This window comes from Camellia sinensis, chromosome 13 (assembly GCF_055761805.1).
Source record: "Camellia sinensis isolate YWXY chromosome 13, ASM5576180v1, whole genome shotgun sequence".
In the NCBI taxonomy this organism is placed as follows: Eukaryota; Viridiplantae; Streptophyta; class Magnoliopsida; order Ericales; family Theaceae; genus Camellia; species Camellia sinensis.
This window is the reverse complement of record NC_138973.1, coordinates 134,758,084-134,782,065: the sequence shown is the minus strand read 5'-3', so window position 1 is coordinate 134,782,065 and position 23,982 is coordinate 134,758,084.

The following is a 23,982-nucleotide window of genomic DNA, read 5'->3' as shown; positions in this document are numbered from 1 at the left end:
TCATGGAAGACCAGGTTGTTCAGGGCCAATATGAACACAATAGTGAGAACTAAACTATGTCTGGGGATATACTGTGTGAGTTCTATTGTCTTGGTTTACAGAAACGGCTGAACAGTTCAAGACATCATGTTCACTGGTTAGCTAGTAAATCTGATAGTGCCTCACAAGGGAAGGTTCAAAGCCAAAAGCTATCTAACCTTTACAGAATATTTTCAATTTTTGTACTCTTTGTATTTAGATCACGTTGTTGCATCTTCTCTCCGTCAAATTCCATTCATGTGGGGGATTATTGGAAAAATAGTGTAATATAGGCTTATTTTGGGCCATCTTGGAGACCAAAATTTAGTGGGCCCTGAACGTCTTTTCGGGCGGGTTCAAAGAGGTGATGTGTTCCTTGTCGCATGGCAAGTCACACGGTGAAGACGGTTCGTCAAAACCATTTATGAGTGAATGGGAAGTCGACGTCGTTTTCGGGTTCGAGGAATGGACATTTAAAGACTTAAATGTGGGTTTCCTTTTAATGGGTTGTCCCACATTGAAACTTTAAGAGAGCTTTTTTCTATTTATAAGCTCTAGACTACAACACTTGGGTTGGGCTCCAAGGAGCACCCCAAGTTTGTAAAAGGGGGGAGTTATGAACAAAGTAAACCTTAACCCAAACCACCACACACGCACGCGCGCCGCGGCCACCATCCATCCGGCCGAGCCGTGCCGTGCCATGCTGGGCGTGGGTGTGGTGTGTGGGTCGGGTTGGTTCTCATATTAGTTTATTTGAATATTTTCTAGAAATTCTTAATGAAATTAAATTCCAATTTTGTGTCAAAATTGAAATTAATTTCCTATCCATATACTTCCAATTTCAGTCTGTATTTTCAAACAGATTAACTCCTAAAACTACTCATAACTGCCCAGCAGTTACAGTTTCGAATCTGCACTGTTTGACAAGTTCACATAGTTCAAACAGATCTTATTTCCAGTAGTTATCTGTTTAGTTGGTGTTTGCACCTGTTCATTTAAAACCTTACCTGTTCAAATTCAAATATGAATCTGTTGGATAGATTCACACCTGTTCGGACAAGTATTCTTTGCCTATAAATACCTACTGTTCCAGCAGTCTTGGAAATCGTAAAAGTCAGTCTGGAAATCCCATCTCATTTGCTGCCCACTTTGCTCTAGTGCATATATTCTTCATTCTAGTTGTAGAAAAAAAAAAAAAGAGAGTATAGAACACAGGTTTGATTCGCCGTACAAATTTGTTTGGAGTGCTATAATAATTTTGTGAAGATCATTGTATCCTGGGAGATAGACGCCACTCAACCGTAAGCACCGTAGCGGGGCAAATCTGTCTTAAGGACAGCTTGTCACACACTCGACTTGGTCTTTTATTTTTCTTTGGTTTGACAAAATAAATTCTGTAAGTTTTATTTTATTTTGTTTGAATTAGTTTCAATTTATTTTATTTACACAGAAGATTGTTCCAACAGAAACTACCATTTTTGAAACTAAGTTTGGAGACAATTTTGTGGGTTTTTGTGATTTCTCTAAGATTTTTGATGGTTTTCCTGGTTTTGATTTTGTTACTGATTGGCTCTAATTGGGAGACATGCGATGATGATGATGAAGAGGAAGAGATGTTAATGAAGGTTTGAAAAGACTGGGCCGATATTGATGAGGAGTTTGAAGGAGGCAAGTCAGGTGATGAAGAAGGTGGTAACGGAGTTGGTGAAGGCAGAGAAGAGTGAAAATAGAGCATATTGGGAGGAGAGAGAAATAGAGAGAGGGGCTATGAATGAGTAATTTGAGGGGATTGTAGTTAGGGTTATGCGTGGTTTGGTTCGGGCTGTTTGAGAGTAAATTACAAATTGAATGGCGGATTGACATATCACGATTTAGGCAATTTTGGGTAGATTTTTAATCAATTATCAAACATTTACATAATATATAGCACTAATTTGTATAATATTTTTTTTTTATATTTTCTAATTTTACATAATATGTTTCATATATATAAGTACTAATTTGTAACAAATTTCACATCTTAAGTCTCTCTCATACTCATTTTTATATTGATATTTCATTGGAAATTAATATATATATATATATATATATAAACTATAGTGGAGTGAAGCGATTTAGAAGGTAGATCATAAATTTTAAAATTTAATTCGCGATTAGCGAATAGAGCGATGCGGATTGATACGGATCGGTAAGCGTTTAGCGGATTGAACGGTATTTTCCACAACCGTTGTTATAGTAGATATTATACATAGCCATGCATGGGTTGTAGAGTGCATACGGATGATGTATGTATACATACATATTGGGTTGATTTGAGAAGTAAGTTAGAAATTGACTTTTTAACTTTTTTTTTTACTTCATTTTTTAAAAACGTGTAAAAATGTAGAGACGTGATGTGACTCAAAAAAATTAAAAAAAAAAAAGTCAAAAAATTAACTTTTATCCCAATTGTGTGTTTTTTTTTTTTTTTTGTTTTTTTTTTTTTTGAATGAATGCTGATACCTACACATACAAGTCCCACATGGATAGAAGGTGAAGTTGAAAGAGTAATCCAAGGTAGCCCCAATTTTTTGTGGTTCAACCTTGATTTTAATAATAATAATAATAATATTATTAATATTATTTATTTTTATTTATTGATTTTATTTTATTTTTTTGTGATACGATCCCTAGTTGTTGTTGATAATATATAATTTCTCGAGATATTTTATCAACTATTTTTCTTGTAAATTCTATACATTTAGCAGCGCTAGTATTTAGTAGAATTTGTAAAGAATCACGATGTTGACAGTTTACGATCAACACTAGTACTTGATTATGATTTAGTGATAGATCTTGGATATAGAAATGATGATAACCACTCATAAAAAAAGAATAAAAACTTATAACTTCTTATAATTTTAAGTTGTTTTGATTTTAGGGCCTCTATGAGTCCAAAAGACGAATAACATCTAAAGATTTTGACCATTACCTGAATGTAGTTACTGTAGGGCTTTAGCGCTAGCAAGCTTTCAATTTACAGAAGTGGCTAACCTCAACCTTTCCTTCCTTAGATCAGGCTCAACACAGGTTTGAGAGTAAAATTACATATTGAATTGCGGATTGACAGATCAGTGGATTGGCAAATAGCAATTTAGGTGGTTTTGGACATATTGGTGGATTAAAGAATATTCTAACCAATTACCAAACATTTGCATAACATATAACACTAATTTGTATAATATTTTTTTACATATATAACTCAAACTAATTTTACATAATATGTTTCATATATATAAGTACTAATTTGTAACAAATTTTACATCTTAGATCTCTCTCATATTCATTTTTACTTTGATATTTCATTGGAAGTTAAAAATATATATGTATTAATTATAGTATAGCGGAGCGGTTTAGAAGGCTGTTCGTAAATTTTAAAATTTAATCCGCGATTAATGGATAGAGCGATGTGGATTGATATAGATTAGTGCGGTTTTAGCGGATTGAGAAGTATTTTGCACAACTGTAGTTGTTGTAGATATTATACATAGGCATGCATGGGTTGAAGAGTCCATAGGGATGATGTATGTATGTGTACATATTGGATTGTTTAGGGAAGTAAATTAAAAATTAGTTTTTTGAAAAAAAAAAAAAAAAGTGTAAAAATGTAGAGATGTAATGTAATCCCAAAAAAATCAAAAAATTGGCTTTTATCCCAATTACGCGTTTTTTTTTTTTTTTTTTTCCTTTTTTGAAATGACTGTTGATACCTACACTATAACGATTTTAGTTTAGACCCGACCCTTTTATTGTTTTGAATACGGGATTCCTATTCTTGAATGGTTGTTCATATCTTTATTCATTCTATTCCTTGTTAAGTTTGGTTGTTAGAGTGTGATAGTTGTGTTTGGAACAGGTTGGGAGTTAGTTTTTCAAAAGAGTTGCTGCCTAGGCTAGTTCGCTCAAGCGAACTTTCTTGCGCTTAAGCAGTTTGCTACTGTCTACAAAACTTCTAGGAGGGTGTCATTGTGTGATTGAGCGATAACTTTGTTAGCTCGAGCGTCTCACTGATTGTGTTTGTTCACTCTAGCGGTGTTTTGGTCGCTTGAGCAGTTTGCGTGTATATTAGTCTGTAAAAGTCACTTTTTGGATCACTTTTTCGTTTCTTTCTCTCGCTAAACATTTTAAAAACCTAGATCTACTCTCTCTCTCTCTCTCTAAAGCTCACCTTTAAACCTCAATTACACCCCCACCCTTGATCTTTACACCTTTGTCCTTTGGAGAAAAGATACGTTACATTGAGAGCTTTGTTTTAATCAAGAAGTTGTTGTTTTCGTCGACGTTGAGTTTTGGGGCGTTCGGGCTTTCTCCTTTTCTAGAGTTGAGGTAGGGATTTTCTTAACAGTATGCATGTTGTTTAGCTTCGTTATCTGTTATTTTTGTTAGTTAAGGTTTTTCAAAAAAGTAGTTTTGGATATATATTTATTGATGTACAAATTTGGGAAAAAAGATTTGTTTTTGGTTATGGTTTGGGATTGGTAACCTAGTGGTTGTTGTGTTATGACTTTTTTGAAAAAAATTGGATTTTAAAGGGCTTCTCAAAAGTTAATCAAAAAGTAGGGTTTTGGGTGTTTTTTTTTATGGAAAAAGAAAGAAATTGGAATGGTTGTAGGATTTTAATTGAAATAAGGTATGGTTGAGAAATGTTTGAATTATTGGAAAAATACCGAGTATTATTTATCCTTTTGAAATAGTGGTTTCGTTGGAAATGATATGAACGGTTTTGGAAAATTTGTATATTTTCGGTTGAGATTCATGAGACCCATGAGGAGTGTGAATGTTGTTTGGAAATCATGAGATTTTGTATAAATCATTGGGATTCCGATTTGGTTATGACTTTGGAATATTATTGTTGTTGTTGTCTTTAATTAGAGATAATTATTTTTGGCAACCGGTGGAGGGTTGTATTGATTGTTGTAGAAACTGCATGTGGATTAGGGAATAGAAATATTTACAAATCATACATCGTATTATGCATATCATGGATTTGTAATTGGGGATTTCAATGTTTTGAAAAACGTATTGTTGTTTTGAGATGCATGTATTGTATTATTGAAAGGATAAATAAAATGGTGAAACTATAAAGTGGTGTTAAAGTAAAATTCAGTTGGCTTGTGTATCCAAGGTGTAAGACCTAAAACCCGCACGGTAGGTGCCGAGCCTTTCGATTAGTACCAATAAAAATGGCATAGTGACTTGTATAGTTACTATTATGAACACTAGCCCTAGAGATTTATTCATTATATTTACCAGTTGATTATTTTGAAAGAATATTGTTGATTTGGAAAGATGTTTTGGAAATCTCGTATTACATTGTTTCAAAGAGAAAAAATACATATTTTATCATATCATTTCATGTGCATTCATCTTATGACATTGTTAAGTTTCATACATGTGATTAAGTTTATTTCTACTAGGCTTTATACTTACCCTACGAGGGAAACACTTTCAGGTGAACTGGTGTGCCTCCGCGAAAGTGATGACTTGGGAGGATCTTGGAGCTTGAGGCTCGTATGTATTGTTTTCTGTGGTTATTTGTTTGTAATTCAAGCCGCGAGCTTCTTTGTATTGAGTTGTGACTCATTTGTTGTAACCGGACAAGGCCTTGTAGCCTTTAAGGCATTAACCTGTAATAGTTTAATTTTATTTATTCTAATAACAATTCATGTTGTAGGACTAAAAGAATGTTCTGAGGCATGTGTTGGAAATGATGTTGTATAATCATATTGTTGTTGTGTTCCGTATGTTAGTAATATTATACGGGAGTAGAATGTTTATTTATTTTGGGGCGTTACAACTTGGTATTAGAGCATACCAGGTTTGAATACTTTAGGCACGTGGAAAGTGGTTCTTACCACAATGGGTTTGTCTCGCTTGATATAGATGTTGTATGCTCAGTATGCTAAACGATAACATGCTTTTGTAGCTAAGTGGGCATGGAATTGGGTCCTTAGGATGCGATTTGTGTCTGTTAAACACCTGGAGGTCTTATTAGAAGGACACTTGATCAATTTTCATTCTAATAGGAATTCTTGGGGTTTCGTGGAACAAATTTTATCTTAAGAAGATAATTCGTGTGTGATTAGGTGGCTAAGTGCTTATATGGAATGCATTGTGTGTTTTAATGCCAGTGTATGAGATTTTTTGGGGAGCACCATTAGATGTGTGCTAAATTTGTTATGTTTGCTTTGATTAAGATGTCTAAGTGAGAAAGTGACGATGTTGCTCATTCCACACGGGAAGAATTGAGGAAGCAATTTCTGAAGTTACGCCAAGGTACTACACCTTTAGCACAATTTGAGGTGTGGTTTACCAATCTATCAAGGTTCGCTCCAGAGTTGGTGAAAATCGAAGAGCTCCATTGTGTGGAGTTTGAGAGTAAGTTATGTGATGAAGCTCAAGAACGGATTGTCGGGTCTTGGCATAGGAATTATCATGTGCTTATGGATACGGTGGCTCACGTGGAGGCCGCAGTTCTAGTCATGGGGCAGAGTGAGGAGGAAGCCACTTCAGTAACTCCTGCAGCTTAGGGTCGTGGTAGACCTAGTAAGAACCAAAGGAGAAAGGCAAGGTTGTTGTCTCAACCAATAGTTGCACCAACAGGATCTTCTAGCCAATTGGGACTTGGGACGATCGAGTGCTCATAAGGGGAGCTGTAGCAACCCCAACATGTGATTAGCTTATGATCTTTGATTAAGAAGGCCTAATAAGTAATTAAGATGAAATTCTACATTAATTACACGTGTTATATGTTATTTGCATTTATATATGTCCGTCGTAGAAATATCTGTTTGTATTTTTGTTCTATTCTGCGAATAGAAGGACTTATCGGCCACAAAATACGAAATTGACTCCATCTATGTGTTATTTGGAATTTTTAGGACATTATGGTAAATTTAATTACAATTCGATTTGGAACCAAATAATTAAAATAAATAATGCCAATCAATTAGTCACTAATCAAACTTCATAGTAAAGCCTATATAAGGCAACTTGTTGACCTAAGGCCATTAATTTACACTTTCATTCCTTATCCTTTGGACTCAAAAAAGTGTGAGAGAGATAGAGATAGATAGAGAGAGAGAGAGAGAGAGAGAGAGAGAGAGAGAGAGAGAGAGAGAGAAAGAGAGAGAGAGATTGTGTGTTAAGCTTGGAAACCAAAGGAGAGGAAGGAGAGTTGTAAAGAATTCAAGGTTTTGGACTTAGACACTCCAACAATTAGTCCACTAGAGCTCAATTGAGAAGCTAAGGTAAGAACTCAACCCTTTAGTTATATAATTGAGTTGGTTAATGCTAGGATTCAAGTGGATTAAGAGTTAAATCACAAGAATTAAGCTAAGATTGAAGAATCAAAACTCAACCCATGCATGCATGCATGCATATTTCATGGCATTTTAAAGTTATTTTCCAAAGAATTTCCTCTTGCATGTCCTCATTTTGGCTATGTTCTAAGAATTCAACATGTTTTCGAGTTAAACACCTCATTTGATCATGTTTTGAAAGCTTTGAAGCCAAGACAATTCGTGCATGTTGTCTTCATATTATGTTCTTTAAGTTCCAAGTTTTGTTTTGTACAATTAGCAAAATGTTTCAGCTTGATTTTGCCGAATGGTTTGTAATTCATCATATACTATGAGTTTCTCAATGTTTTACCAAGTTTGACCCAAAATGATGTGTTTTGAAGCTTTGAAATTGAGTTTTGGACTTGAATCAGTAATCTAAAAATTCCAAAATTTGCACCCTCTGCTCGAGTGGTGGAGTCTGCGCTTTAGTGGAGAATGTGAGCTCCTAGTACTTTTGCAGAGTTTAGGGGTTGGCTTGAGTGTAAGAACCTGCGGTCGAGCGACCACCCTTATTTTTGACCTTGTGCTCGAGCGACCGAAGTTGTGCTCGAGTGTAAAATGAGAGCTCCCAAAAGCTTTTACAGACTTTTGCAAACCGCTCGAGCATAGGAAGTTGCGCTCGAGCGAAGACCCTATTTACTCAATCTTTGGCTCGAGCAACCGTCAAGCATCCTTCGAGCGAAAAACCATGCAACTAGTACTTTTGCAGACTGCTCAAGTGACCAAAGTTGAGCTCGAGCAGATTGCACTGTTTTTGAAAATTTGACTAAGTGTTTAAGTTACATTTTGGCATCCTCATTGCATTCTAGGCATTCCTAAGCCTCAGTTAAGACAAATAATGAGGATAACGATTAGAAACACACCAAGATAGAAAATAAATGAGTTAAGTATTTTCTGAGCATGTGTTTCAATGTGTATCCGTTATGTGTGCAGGTCACGCACCATAGATCGTTGATTCGACTATTTGACTCTTCTGCTATTGGAGTTATCTGTGAATAACAACTCTGTAAAGCTATGTTTGATTATAAGTATTTTCTAACTGAAATGATATGATCTGTTTTCTAAAATTCTATTTTATGAATCATGAATGAATGTCCATTTTTCTAAAATGCATTTGTGTCTTCCTTAGTTCATGTGGCTCTCGCTCGGGGGTAACAATACTGTGGCCAATATGCTCGTGGCCCTCGCCTGGGGGTAACAATACCGTGGCTTATGTTCATGTGACCCTCGCCCGGGGCTAACAATACTGTAGCCTATGTTCACGTGGCCCTCGCATAGGGGTAACAATACCATGGCTATTTGTGCGCAAAGATGTTAACCTTTATGGTCATTGGTACTGTCTATGCATGTGGGTCTTATGACCAATCTGATCTAATAGCTAATGGATGTACCACATATAACTACTTATGAAATCTGTATTAGTATATGAATTTGAATATGTTTTTGATATGAACTCGGATTTCTGAATCTATTTTGGACATCATTCATAACCCCTTACTCTGTTCTTATTCACTGGGCTCCAGCTCATTCTATTATTTATGTATGTAGGTGATTAGGTGCGGGACCAGGCTTAGTGAGGTTGCCTGGAGTTCTTTTCTTCCAACCAACTTTTGTGCCTCTCAAAGAGGTTCCCGTTTGAGATGTGATCAAGTTTAAGAATTGCATTTTGTTATGTTTCGTTTAAACTAGTTTTTGTAAGATCTATATTTGTGGGTTTTGGTGACATAAGACTAATGTAATTATGACGTCACGTATTGTATATAAATATAAGTCTTAAATTCATGTCCCATGTATGTTTGCACAACTCAATGGACTATGTATGTTTTATATATTTGCTTCAACAGGCCCTTATTAGGTGCTAATTTGTTTAGAGGCCTTTGGAAATCCCAAGATTACTGGCTGGTTACGGTACTAAACCTATCGGGGCAGGTTTGGTTATGACAGGAGCAGTCATTGGGATCCTTACCAGTTCAAACTTCGTACCAGTCACGTATTCGGGGACCACCTATTTGCTATGCGTGCAATCAACCAGGTCATACTAAGCATTTTTGTATGCAACCGGGGACTTCTTTGGGTATTTCGCAATCTAGTCGGGTTTAGCCATATCTGTATGGGCAGGGGCGATACCAATACCAGAACTGAGTAAGCCAAACTTTGAGAGCCTTTAGAGGGTCGAACTTTTATCCTCAGAGTGAAGAGATGTGTGTTTGTTTCAAGTGTGGCCAGCTGGATCACGCTAGTAGCTCTTGTCCTTTGTATCATAGTTCTTGGAGGGTTCCGGGGGTTTAGAATAACCCTTCATAGCTGTTGTCATTGTCTAGTTAGGAATGTGATAGTGATGGTAGCGGTGGGATAGCTATTTTGGGTAATTAGTTTTGGCTATCTTATTTTGTGACTGGAGGGCAAATGGTTATAATTATTATGTAGTCATTTTGTTTTGTAACCGGGACGGTGTGGACCATTGAAGGGCAAATGATTTTTGTTTCTGTATGTATATATGGTGGGTTATGTATTTTATGAGTTGGATACATTGTGATTTTGAGTTTTCCTTAATGTGATGAGTTGTTGTGGAATTTGGAAATTTTCATATTGACGTGTATGAACTACTACATTTTGACTTATGAATGAGATGGCTGGAGAGCCTTATTTTGATTTAGGGATTGTTCACTATGTTAAATAATTTGTGTTTGGTTGAAACTGATTTAGAATGGGTGGACGGTAGAGTTAGTTGTGGAAGATGGGTATTTTGAGGGTCATTATGATTAGTTAGAATATTGCGAGGGTGGAGTTATACTAGTCAGTATGTTCAGTTTGGTTGATATTGGCTTATGTTAAAGGTATAAGTTTTAATTTATTGCAGTGGAGGCTTCTTGGGAGAGCAAAAGGGCTGTGTCTTGCAGTGATAGGAGTAGTGTTGTGGTTGTTGTTAGATGCATGTAGATTGGTGTGGGTAGTGAGCCTATCATGGACCTCATCAGTCTTCAGTGTAGTGTGGTTGTATGTGATTTTGTATGTAGTTGTGTTGGTGGTGTATATTGTTCTGCGAAGGGGAATTGGAGGTTTTGGCCCCAAGAGTCCACTTCAGACTTAAGATGGTGTGGAAGAGATTATAGAACCCCATATATGGGTGTTTGGTGTTGGAGTATTGTTGTTTTGGTGCTAAGGAGAGTGGTTGAAAGGACAAAGCGTGAGTCTAATGGGTTGGTGTAGGGTAAGGTGTTGTTGTTATCATGCCAAGAAGTGGGTTAGATAAATCGGTGTCCTTAGTACACCTTTAAGAATTCCTTATCAGGTCATTGGGAGTTAATAGTTTTGGTGTTTGGGGTAGTTAAGAGTGGTTAGCGTGGAGTGACTTGAGTTTCTTCTATAGAAAATTATTCTTAATCTACTGAGGGCAGTTAGTTTTGTTTTATGGTGGTTGCATTTAATTGTGGATTCACTTTTGTTTTGGATTGGCGGTGTACGGAAGTGTGTTGATGTGGTTTGTTGTGTGTTTCCTATATTGAAGGTAGGGTTCATTTTGTAACTATTGTCCTCGAAATAGGAGTATTTTGTGTTTGTGCGGTAAGGGTTATGAACCTGAGATGTTGATATCATGTTTGATTAGAATTGGTAGATATGGTAGTTGTACTAGGGCCGCTCATTTTGTAGGTATATTTTGAGTTGGGTGGCAGTGAGGTGTTAAGAGATTTAAGGGGAAGTTTTGGAAGTAATTATGGAGCTGAATATGTGTTAAGGTGACCTTTTGTCCTGGGTTGATAGGATCCTTTGTAAGTTCGAGATTGAGTGCAAATTGCTTTCTTTGGGTTGGTTGAGTTATCATTTCTTTATAAGTGTGTGTTGATGGTTTGTTAGTATTTGAGCTGTTTAGACCCCTTTATGATTAGTTAAGTTTGGGAAGTGTAAATTTTGGGCTCACGAGTTGAAATTCTGAGAGGCGTTGAATTTGAGGGAAAGCGGTGAGCCGAGGTAGTGGATGGTAAGGGGTTCAAGTGTGTTATTAACGAGGAAAGTCAAGGTAGTGACCGATACCTTAGGTAGAAATTCAGCATGAGGCATAGTGAGCGTAGTCCTTCTTGGTATTCTCATGAAGCGGGGCAAGTTAATCCTTAGGTGTAACGCCCGGAAAGTAATTGCAATAATCCAACCCAACACAATTAATGCAAGACAACATAATCGAAATAATAAACTTTCGTTAATCTGAATAGATATACAAAAGTGACACATGTGATATACATTCATAAATAGTTCATCCTGAATCTACAGCATGTGCTACAAGTAGTAAAGAGAAATGAAAGTTAAACAAATATTTAAATGCCCTAAAGGCTTACATCTTTGCAAGTCATTACTTGGTTACAACAAAAGTGAGACTAGCTCAATACAAATAAAGCCCTAGGCTATACAAAAGAAAATGTAACAAAAGGAAGCTCGTGCTCCAAAGTCCCTCCAAGCTATTGCCTTAGCGGAGGCATATCATTAATACCTGCAAATGTTTTTTTTTTTTTTTTCACAAATAAGGTGAGCCAAAGCCCAATAAGAACAATCTAACACAGTATATGGATCTTAACAAAGATACAAGTATAATGTGTATTTACAATGCCAATGATAAAACATCCATATTCTATATAATCATAAAGTACTATAATTCACATCTTAATCCTTTTTCTTTCTCGTCAATTTAAGTTAATTCAGTTCATCTCACTTTATGAGCCAATTTCATTACCTTTCAGACAACCCATCAGAGACTACAACTTAGTGGTTCCTAAATTAACACAATTATCACACAAACACTTCAATTTTCCATTTTACAGAAATTTCGTCCGCAGGATCGGCACCTATGTATACGCATAGTTTTGGGACTTTCACCCTAGACACATAGGCCAACTTAATTTCAATGGAGTCTGTCTTCTATCTTCTCCCAAACAATGTAGTACATCCCCTTTTTTCTCCCAAATAATCATTCATATACAATGTATTTAAAACGTAGTTATATTCAATGACAATCGACAAGAGATTAGTTTTAATTCACCTAATCCTCACGCAATTTCTACAACAATCATAGTTATCCTCTACTGATAGCCCAATATAGATATTTCTAAACAGATGTTCAATCTCAAGACATATAATTTATTCAAATTCCCAAAGGTGTGAGGTAATACATATCTAATCCCACCATTTATATCAACGTCCATCCAAATTCATATTTACAATAGCAATTGCATTTAATTATACAAAGTAAATATCTGAAGCATTTTCGGGCAAACTCCAATTTTTCTCAAATTTCAAACCAAATGCCAAAATCAACTATGTTGACACAACATAGGCTCATATTCAATCCCATAACCATTTGTAGCTCATTCACTTAGAAACCCCTATTTTGATTTAATACCCAAACCCTAGGTTTGTTCACAATATCCCAAATTCCACCATTGTTACACAACAACCCATAACTAAGTTAAAAGCCATATAAAAATGTTAAAAATTCCTACCTCAAAAAGAGAAGACGAACCAAGCAAGGATGAAACTTCAAAGATGCTTAAATCCAACCCTATTCGGATCAAAACGAAGATCTACAGATGCTCACTCTTTTTAACAAAGGCAAATGGGTGGAGAAATCCCTAGAAATAGGTGAAAATGTAGAGTAAGAGAGAGAGAGAGAGAGTGTGTGTGTGTTTTAAAAAGTAAGGGCCTCAACTTTAGGGTTTAGGAAGAAAAGAACTGAAAAAGTGATGTAAAAAGTCACTTTCACGAACTGATATACGCATAGTCCGCTCGAGCATAAGAAGTGACGCTCAAGCATCAGACACATTAAGTTGTTCCGCTCGAGTGAAAGAAGTGCCGCTCGAGTTCCAAGACACAATAAAAGAGATACACAGTGCTCGAGCGCAAGAAGTGACGCTCGAGTGTAGAAAACACATATCCTGCAGTTTTACAAACATTTGACCAACCAGTCGAGCGTAAGGTGTGGTTGCTTGAGCGCTGAAAGGCCTGCTCGAGCGTAGAATACCCTCTCCTAGTAGTTTTGTAGGCTTGCAAAAGTATTGAGAGTTTGCAAAGCCCGCTTGAGTGCAAGAAGTGCCGCTCGAGCGAAGGAGCAAAAATCTGGGCAACAAGAGTTTTGAAATCAAGCAACCAACCTATCCCAAACACAACTACAACAAACCAAAAGACAAACTTAAGGGAAAACCAAGGGAATAAGAGATGAACCACAACATTAAACCATGAAACCAGAGTTTGGAGTACAACAAAGATCGGGTCAAAACCAGAATCCCTATAATCTCCCCCCTTAAGGAATTTCGTCCTTGAAATTTGAAATCAAGTTCAAAATCATTATTAAACCATTTACAATGATGATAATCTGATAATTTCACTGCCACGACCCATTTTTTGGTCAATCATTTTCACCAACCTGATACACCAGTCTTGACACTAAAGTACAATTCATATACTCCCAAAACATTTGCGATGTTTATGATAACCCAAGTTCTCAAAATTTACACAACATATACAATGTTTTCAAAAGTGATACAATACATACAATACTCCAATATTCTCAAAACATATACAATGCTTATATTGAATCCATGTTCCCGAAACATAAATGACATATACAATGTTCTCATGTTTCATTAACAGAACAAAGTTCAATACATATTCAAACATCAACAAACAAGTCTGGATACTTCTCACAGACCTCCAACTCACACTCCCAAGTTACGTCCTGAACCTCGTGATATCATCATTTCAATTTCATAAAACCCAACATCATTTCCATTTTCTCTTTACAAAATCAAATATTCATGCTTTAGGGAAAAAATCCCATTTTCCTTATAAACCAATTCCAAGGATAAAAATCCACCATTTTATCACAACTCAATCACATTTACAAACCCACAATCATTTTCAAGAATCCATTTGAAAACGTCTCTTTGGATTTCAAAACCAAAACCTTAGATTTTTACCAAAATCACTAAATCCCATGGTTTCTTTGAAAAGACAAATAAGTAAGTTAAAAATCATACTAAAGTGTGGAGAAATCCCTACCTCAAAACATGAGGACAAGAGAGAGAAAGAAGAAACTTTGATGAAGCCAAAAATTAACTTTGCTCCGATTAAAATGAAGCTATAGGTGACATCTTAAAGCGATTCTAGTTTAACCCAACCTTTCTGTATCTTGGACTCGGGTTTCGTAGTTTAGTAGTGTTGTTCATGCCTTTTTCCCCTCATACTTCCTTGAGTTTGGCTATTGGATTGTAATGGTTGCATTTGGGACATGTTGGTTGCTTGGTTTTCAAAATTTTATTGCCCAAAATTTTACTCCTCCGCTTGAGCGGCACTTCTTACGCTCAAGTGGGCTTTATGAACTCTCAATACTTTTGCAGCTCTGCAAAACTACTAGGAGAGTGTATTCTATGCTTGAGCAGTGCTTTCTGTGCTCGAGCGGTCTTAGCTTGAGTGGCCTTACTTGCGCTCGAGCGTTGGTTTATTGTTTGCAAAACTACTGGGAGTGTGCATTCTGCGCTCGAGCGGACTGTGCGTATATCAATTCGCAACAACATCTTTCTACCTCACTTTTTCACATCTTTTTCTCTCACAACCCTAGATCTAGAGCCTCAATCTCTCTCTACTTTTTCACCTAGATTTGGTGGGTTCTCGACCCTAGTGCCTTTGGAAAAAAAGGTAGAGCATCTTAAGAGCTCCATTTTGGTTTGAACAAAACTTGGTTTCGGTGTCTTTGAAGTTCCTCCATTGATTCCTTGATCTCTAGCTTCGAGGTAGGGACTTTTTACACTCTTCTATGAGTTTTAACTTAGTTATTTGTTGATGTGTAAAGAATATTGGAATTTTGGATGATTTTTAACAAACCTAGGGTTTTGGTTTAATATCAAGATAGAGGTTCTCAAATGTATGTATTAAAAAAGGTTATGGGAGTAGATGTGAGGTTGTGCTGTGACAAATTTGATGATTTTGATACTCGACTGGATTTGGAAGAAAATGGATTTTTTCACTAAAATGTCTCAAATAGTTATTTTGTATAAATAAATAAAAATGGAGTTTTTCCCTAAAATGTCTTCAGCTTGTTCTCAAAGCCAGAGTTAGGAGAGAGGCTAGTCGCTCACTTGTTGTCAGTGTGGGAAGGCGGGGCACATGAAGAGATTTCTCCCTCAGTTGGGTGGCACACCTGGTGCGTCTGGTTCAAGGCAAACACAAAGTCACTAGCCAGCATAGTCAGCATAGGCCTCGAGGGCAATCAAGGAGCCTCATTGGCTCAATCAGTGCACCAGGCTTATGCTTTGAGGGGTGAGCAGGTTGAGCAGAGATCTACAGGGTGTGTATATGTTGTTATTGCGCTAGATCTTATACCACCTCCTTCAGTAATGAGAGGTACCTTCTTGTTTTTCAATTCAGTTGCTAATGTGTTGATTGATACAGGTGCATTCGATTCATTTATCTCGTCTGCATTTACATCAGCTTGGGGTTAGAGTTGGATTGGTTAACATCTCATCTCTATGTAAAGTCATCTTTTGGTAGTGAGATTGTTTTGAAGTAGGGGTGTCGGGGTTGTGACTTAACGGTTGTCGGTCGCCGACTTCGTTTTGCATTTGTGTTGATTGACATGTTTAGTTTTGATGTTATTTTGGGTATGGACTAGTTGTCAATATATTGGGCTATCATAGATTGCTACCGTCAGAGGGTTATTGTATATACCTTGAGCAGTGATTGCTTTTATTTCTTGGGGGACCGAGTTGATAGAGTCTTGTCACCGATGTATGATCCGCGTAGGCTGAGTGAACTTAGTTGCCTTCTTGCCAACTTCTTGAGTAGGGAGTGTGATGAAGTTCGAGTTGAGTTGCCAAGGGCGGTTTGTGAATACTCGAACATTTTTCCCGATGATCTTACTAGTTTACCACCTCATCGAGAGATCGACTGCTATATTGATTTAGTGCCTGGCATGGCACCGATTTCTATGGCACCATATAGATTTGTACCTGTCGAGTGAGTGAGTTGAAGATTCAACTCCAAGAATTGATAGATAAGGATTTTATCTGCCCTAGTACTTCATCCTGGGGAGCACCGGATCTCTTTGCCTAAAAAAAAGATGGTGCATTGCGACTTTGTATAGATTACTGGAAGTTGAATCGGGTAACTGTTAAGAGCAAGACCCTAATGCCTCGTATAGATGATCTGTTTGATTAGTTAAAAGGGTCTTGTTGTTTCTCTAAGATAGACATGAGATTGGGTTATCACTAGTTGAGAGTAAGGGAGGAGAATATCCAAAAGACCACATTCTGTACACTGTATGGCCATTATGAGTTCCTAGTGATGCCCTTTGTGCTAACCTATGCACCAACTGTGTTTATGGATTTGATGAACCGAATCTTCGGTGAGTTCCTAGACCGTTGTGGGGTCGTCGTTGTAGACGACATCCTGATTTACTCACCCTTTGAGGAAGAGCACGAGGAACACTTGCGGGTGGTGTTTGAGTTGTTTAGAGCCCACAAACTGTATGCTAAGTTTGGAAAATATGAATTCTGGCTGAGGGAAGTTAAGTTCTTAGGCCATATGGTATCCGAGAAAGGGGTGACTGTAGATTCATCCAAGATAGAAGCAGTGCAAGATTGGGGACAACCAAAGAATGCTTTTAAGATCTGTAGTTTTTTGGGGTTGACCGGGTATTATCGTAGATTTGTGAAGGATTTCTCTAAGCTAGCCTCACCATTGATTAGATTGACAAGGAAAGAGATAAAATTTGTGTGGAGTGATACCTGTGAGAAGTCTTTTCACGAGCTTAAGGTTAGACTTACCACTGCTCCAATTTTGATTATTCCGGAGAGGGGTTTGGGCCATTCAGTGTATTTTGATGCTTCACGGGGAGGTTTAGGTTGTGTTTTAATGCAAGAGGAGAAGGTAGTAGCCTATGGCTCCCGACAGTTGAAAACACATGAGAGGAATTACCTTACTCATGACCTAGAGTTAGCGACGGTTGTCCTTACCTTAAATATTTGGAGGCATTATTTGTATGGTGAGATGTTTGAAATGTTTTTTTATCACAAGAGTCTGAAATATATATTTATACAGAAAGACTTGAATCTGAGGCAGAAGAGGTGGATGGAGTTCATAGAGGATTATAACTTTGAGTAACATTATCAGCCGAGGAAGGCCAATGTTATGGTCGATGTATTGAGTAGGAAATCTATTAGTAGTGTAGCTTGTATTGCCATTTAGGAATGGGAAATGTTGGGTGTTATCGGTGAGTTTGACTTGCATCTTGGCGAGTCTGTTGAGTTGGCAACCTTGTTTTTAGTAGTTGCATAACCTACACTTGTGAACCGAGTGATAGAAGCACAGAAGGGTGACCTTGAGGTAGAATCCCTCAAGGAGAAGATCTCCAGTGGGAAGGTAAAGGGAGGCTTGAACGTGTACTCTGACTCAAGTATTAGATACCTTGACTATCTCTTTGTACCGGAGTCTTGCAGAGAGGAAGTACTCCGAGAGTTTCACCATTCATGCCTTGTGATGCATCGGAGAGGCACAAAGATGTATCAAGACCTTGGCCGCCAGTTTTGGTGGAGGGGAATAAAAAAGGATGTGGCTGTGTTTGTGTCAAGGTGCCTTACTTGTCAACGAGTGAAGATTGAACATCAAAGGCTAGCGGGTTTGTTGTTACCCTTGCCTATAGCCGAGTGTAAGTGGGAGCATGTCACAATGGATTTTGTTGCGGGCCTTCTAAGGACTCAATAAGGTAGTGATGCAATTTGGGTGGTAGTTGACCGGTTGACCAAGTAGGCGCACTTTATACCTATGCGTGTGAGTGACATAGTGAGGTTGCACAGGGTCCCTGTGACAATTGCCTCGGATAGAGATCCTTGTTTAACGGCTCAGTTATGGCAGAACCTATAGAGTGCCTTGGGCACGAGATTGACTTTTAGTACTGCGTATCATCCTCAGACTGGCGGGCAGTCCGAGCATATTATTCACATCCTTGAGGATATGTTTCGGGGTTGTGTTCTTGACTTTAAGGGGCCGTGGGATAGACACTTGCCCTTAATGGAGTTTGCTTATAACAATAGCTTCCAATCGAGTATTGGCATGGCACCGTTTGAGGCCTTGTATGGTTGACCGTGTAGGTCCCCTGTGTGATGGGCTGAGGTGGGTGATACTCCTATGTTGGGTTCAGAGTTAGTCCAGGAAATGATGGAGAAAGTCGCACTTATTCGTAAGAGGTTGGCAATTGGCTAGAGTTGCCAGAAAAGTTATGCCGATCGTAAAAGGAGACCTTTGTCTTCTGAGGTGGGAGGCCATGTCTTTTTGAAGATATCACCTAGAAGGGGTTTGATGAGGTTTCGAAAGAGTGGGAAGTTGTCTCCTCAGTTCATTAGGCCTTTTGAGATCCTTGAGCTGATTGAAGAGGTAGCATATTGTTTGGTTTTGCCGCCACAGCTTTTTGGGGTTCATTATGTGTTTCATATTAGCATGCTTCCAAAGTATGAGTTGGATCCATCGTACGTGTTGGATTGGATTGACTTAGAGGTAGATGATGATGATACTTGGGACCAAGTCTTGCGAGGCAAGACAATTCCTTTGGTTAAAGTATTATCGAAACATCATGGGATTGAGGAAGCAACTTGGGAATGTGAGTTGGAAGTCCGTGAGAAGTATCCAAACTTATTTGTTGATGTTTAAGCATGTATTGAAATCTTGATTATGTTAATGAAATATGAAAACATTGTATATGTTTTGAGAATATGGAAACATTGTATATTTTGTATATGTTTTGAAAACACGAATTTAATGTAAACATTGTATATCCTTTGGGAAAATGTGGATTGTACTTTCAATGTTGAGAATTGTGTATCGAGTTGATGAGAATGGATGACCAAAGAACGGGTCATGGTGATGAAATTGATCGATTATCATTGTTGTAACTGGTTTAAACATAGTTTTAAAACTTGATTTAAAATTTGGGAGACGAAATTCCTTAAGGGAGGAGATTATAGCGATTCCGGATTAACCCGACCCTTTTATATCTTGAACTCGAGTTTTGTGGTTTCGTAGTGTTGTTCATGTCTTTTTCCCCACATACTTCCTTGGTTTTGGTTATTGGATTGTAATAGTTGCGTTTGGAATAGGTTGGTTGCTTGGTTTTCAAACTTTTGTTGCCTAGAATTTTACTCCTCCGCTCGAGTGGGCTTTGTGAACTCTCAATGCTTTTACAGGTCTACAAAACTACTGGGAGAGTATATTCTATGCTCAAGCAGTGTTTTTTGCACTCGAGCAGCCTCAGCTTGAGTGGCCTTACTTGCGCTTGAGCGTTGGTTTGTTGTCTACAAAACTACTGGGAGTGTGCATTCTGCACTCGAGCATCACGTCTTGCTCTTGAGCAGACTGTGCGTATATTAGTTCGCAGCAGCACCTTTCTACATCACTTTTTCACATCTTTTCTCTTAAAACCCTAGATCTAGAGTCTCTCTCTCTCTCTTAAACTCACACATACACACACACACACACACTCTCTCTCTCTCTCTCTACATTTTCACCTATATTTGGTAGGTTCTCGACCCTAGTGTCATTGGGAAAAAGGTAGAGCATCTCAAGAGCTCTATTTTGGTCCAAACAAAACTTGGTTTCAGAGTCTTTGAAGTTCCTCCAATGCTTCGTTGATCTTTAGCTTTGAGGTAAGTGTAGACCGCCCGAACTCTCTCCGCGCGCCCCCCTTTCGGAGAAGGTGTGAATTGGTCTTCCTACAGTTCGGACTACTGTCACAGTTCTGAATCTAATCTCACAAAGTGCAATGTGAGACTGATAAACACCAAAGTGTCCAAACCTGGCAATTGGTTTTGAAAAATCAATTTTCAATCAAAAAGTGCCAAACATGGACTGCTTTGCCAGATTACAGAGTCGCTATCTAAATATTTTATTTTTAGAAAATTTAGGAAACCCTGACTCGTGCCAAAGGCCACGTGTTCGTCATCACCAAAGTTGCCTTGGCTCGGGAACTTGGGTACGAGAGGGGAAAGTCCTGAAATGAGCACCCCCGCTCGCCCAATCAAAGGATCGGCCTCTACTAACATGATACGTTGTTTTATAAACACATGTGTTCTTGTTCTGGTTATTAGCTAATTTACTATGTGATGCGCACAGCATACAAGTATAGACTAAGTCGCGAGACTTGGAACAAAACAACTCATATTTATTTTTTTGAAAATGGTTTGAAAGTGCTACTCGCAAGTAGGCTAAAGCGCGGATTTGCCACCCTCGAGTGGGCTTAAAACATGATTTGCCACTTCGCAAAGTGGGCTTAAAACATACATTTGATGAATTGTCCCAATTCAGGCAATCAAGCCTTCACCCACAGGCATTCATGCAGTTTAGCATTTAAGCAAATAGCCTCATGGTAAGCATACTATCATGGCAACACTCAAACTCATGCAAGTATGCTAAAGCGTAAACACTTATAGTGTACTCCGAGCCAAAAAAGAAGTTAGTTAGAAATCATGCATGATCCTAACTATACAAGATGCCTAATGCAACGCATGCACAAATGCAACTAAAATAGGCTCGGCTTGCTAAGATGGGATATGAATGCAACACTTGATAACATGCTTTGAAACACGTATTCAAGTAAGTGTATTGAAACATAATGCAGTTTGAATGATGCGCCGAGCTCGGTGCATGCAAGGCAAATGAATGGATGCAAACATGTAAGCATAAGGTACGCTAATTGAAATATGCCCCAATCTAACCATTGAAAGCAGTTAAATAAAAGGGAGAAAGGCGTGGGGTTGGAAGACATGCACACACACACGCACACTTATTGTAACATTATGCCCTTTCGAAGGAGGGTCCGAATGAATAAGCTAACTAGCTACGCTAAGTAATGCTACTTATTACAAACCAACTAATTAACTATGCTAAGCTAATTAATTATTACCACCCAAATTGAAATTGAATAACTAGCTAACTAAGCTAATTAAAATATTACAAAATGAGCTAAGCTAAATTAATTACAGCACATGCAATTAACTACAACTAGCTAAGAAAGCAATAAAGATGGCCTCGTGGGCGAGGCAGGCATGCATGCTCGGCTGGCGTCCGCTCGGAAATCCACCACCTTGCCTCAAGATGCCTCTGTTTGCACACCTTTGGACCTCTGAAATTGTGCCAACCTCTAGATTGTTTCTGTTTGATCTCAAGCACACACTGATGGCAGATCGGCCATGATTGCCGATCATTGGCCAAAACTGATGGCCGGTCGGCTTATTTGGTAGCTGATCGGCTATGACATATGGTCAGTTGGCCACTGTTTCCTTGAAGTTCCTCCTTTTGATGCAATAGAGAGCAAACAAAGGCATGGCAGTGTAGCTCGACTTTTTCGCGTGCCCCCTTTCGGAGAGGCTCGAATTGGTCCTACAGTTCGGACTCCTATCGCGGTTCTGTATCTAATCTCACAAAGTGCAATGTAAGACTGATAAATCACCAAAGAGTCCAAATCTGACAAATCGTTTTGGAAAATCGATTTTAATCAAAAAGCGCCAAACATGGGCTGCTTTGCTAGATTACAGAGTCGCCACCTAAATATTTTGTTTTTGGAAAATTTAGGAAACCCTGACTCGTGCCTAAGGCCACATTTCCATTATCACCAAAGTTGCCTCGGCTCGAGAACTTGGGTACGAGAGGGGAAGGTCCTGAAATGAGCACCCCCGCTCGCCCGATCAAAGGATCGACCTCTACTAAACATGATATGTTATTTTGAAAACACATGTGTTCTTATTCCGGTTTATTAGCTAATTTACTATGTGATGCGCACAACATACAAGTATAGACTAAATCACTTGATTTGGAACAAAACATCTCATGTTCGTTTTTCGAAAATGGTTTGAAAGTGCTACTCGCAAGTAGGCTAAAACGCGGATTTCTCACCCCAAGTGGGCTTAAAACAACACGATTGCCACTCCGCAAAGTGGGCTTAAAACTCACATTTGATGAATTGTTCCAATTCAGGTAATCAAGCCTTCACCCGCAAGCATTCATGCAGTTAAACACTTAAGCAAATAGCCTCGTGGCAAGCATGCTATCATGGCAACACTCACACTCATGCAAGGATGCTAAAGCGCAAACACTTACAGTGTACTCCAAGCCAAAACAGGAAACTAGTTAGAAATATGCATGATCCTAACTATACAAGATGCCTAATGCAACATATGCCAAAATGCAACTAAATAGGCTCGACTATCTAGGATGGCATAGGAATGCAACAATTTGATACACGTATTCAAATTGGTATTGAAATACAATGCAGTTTGAATGATGCGCCGAGCCCGGTGCATGCAAGAGAAATGAATGGATGCAAACATGCAAAACATAAGGTATGTTAATTGAAATATGCCCTAAACTAACCATCGTAAGCAATTAAATAAAAGGGAGAAAGAAATGGGGTTGGAAGACATGCATACACGCACGCACCCTTATTACAACAATACACCCTCTCGAAGGAGGGTCCGAATAAATATGCTAAGCTAATCTAAGCTAAGCTAGTCAACTAATTTAATTAAGCTAATTAGACTAATTATTACAAATCAATCGAATAACAAGAAACTAATTACTAATTATTACAACACTTAATTAATTAACAAATTAACTAATTGTTACATCTAACTAAGCATGTAAGATATGTAAACTAGGCTGCCTCAGCTCTGCCTTAGACAATGAAGGATGTATGCTCTCGGTTGCCGCCTCAAAACGCCTTCTAGTTTGCTCTTGAGACGCTCTGTTTGCAGGGTGTCTTTAGGAACCTTTTGCTCCACCTTACCAAACCGACTCTGAGGAATTCGACAGTGGCCTGCCAGCCATGAGGAGTTGCTGCCGGCCACCTATCGGCCAAGGGTGTGTACTGCCGGCCAATGATGAAGCAGTGCCAGCCATCTGTGGAGCACTGTCGGCCACTGGTGTGCTGTGACACCAAACTGCAACAGAGCACAAAACAGAGAAAAGATAGGGTCTTCCAAGGGCATGTATGTATTGTGCCACTCCCTATCATCTCAAAACATCAAGGGGGAGGCACCATCGGATCCAAGACCATCAATCAAGCATACAATGCTTGATGGCCAAAGATCCAATATTTTACACATTCAATAAATGCCATGCAAACAAGACTCTAAAACCATGGCCATATCATGAGAGATCAAAGGCAATGGAGACAAAGGGAATTGGCTCATTTTCATCCCTTTGAGTATGAAATGGACTAATTCACCTTGTGTTCAATATAACGTCCGATTGAACACCATGCAATGCAAACAACATGCTTATCTTGGCATGTTTTACTTGATTCGATTCTTGTTTACACATTTTACATTATCGAGCCATGCATTAACCGGTTTAGTCCAATGTGAAAAGTCCTCTAATGAGAGGAAGGTCAATCAAGAAGATGACTTAAGACATGAGAGAAGCCATGCCTTTGGCTAGTAAAAACCCTCAAAAGAGGGCTAAAGCCATTTAAGCGTAGGCCTTAATCGCATGGCTTAAGCACAACTCCAAGACTAACCAAACCTCAAAACAAATCAAAAGGTGAAGAAGTGAGGGA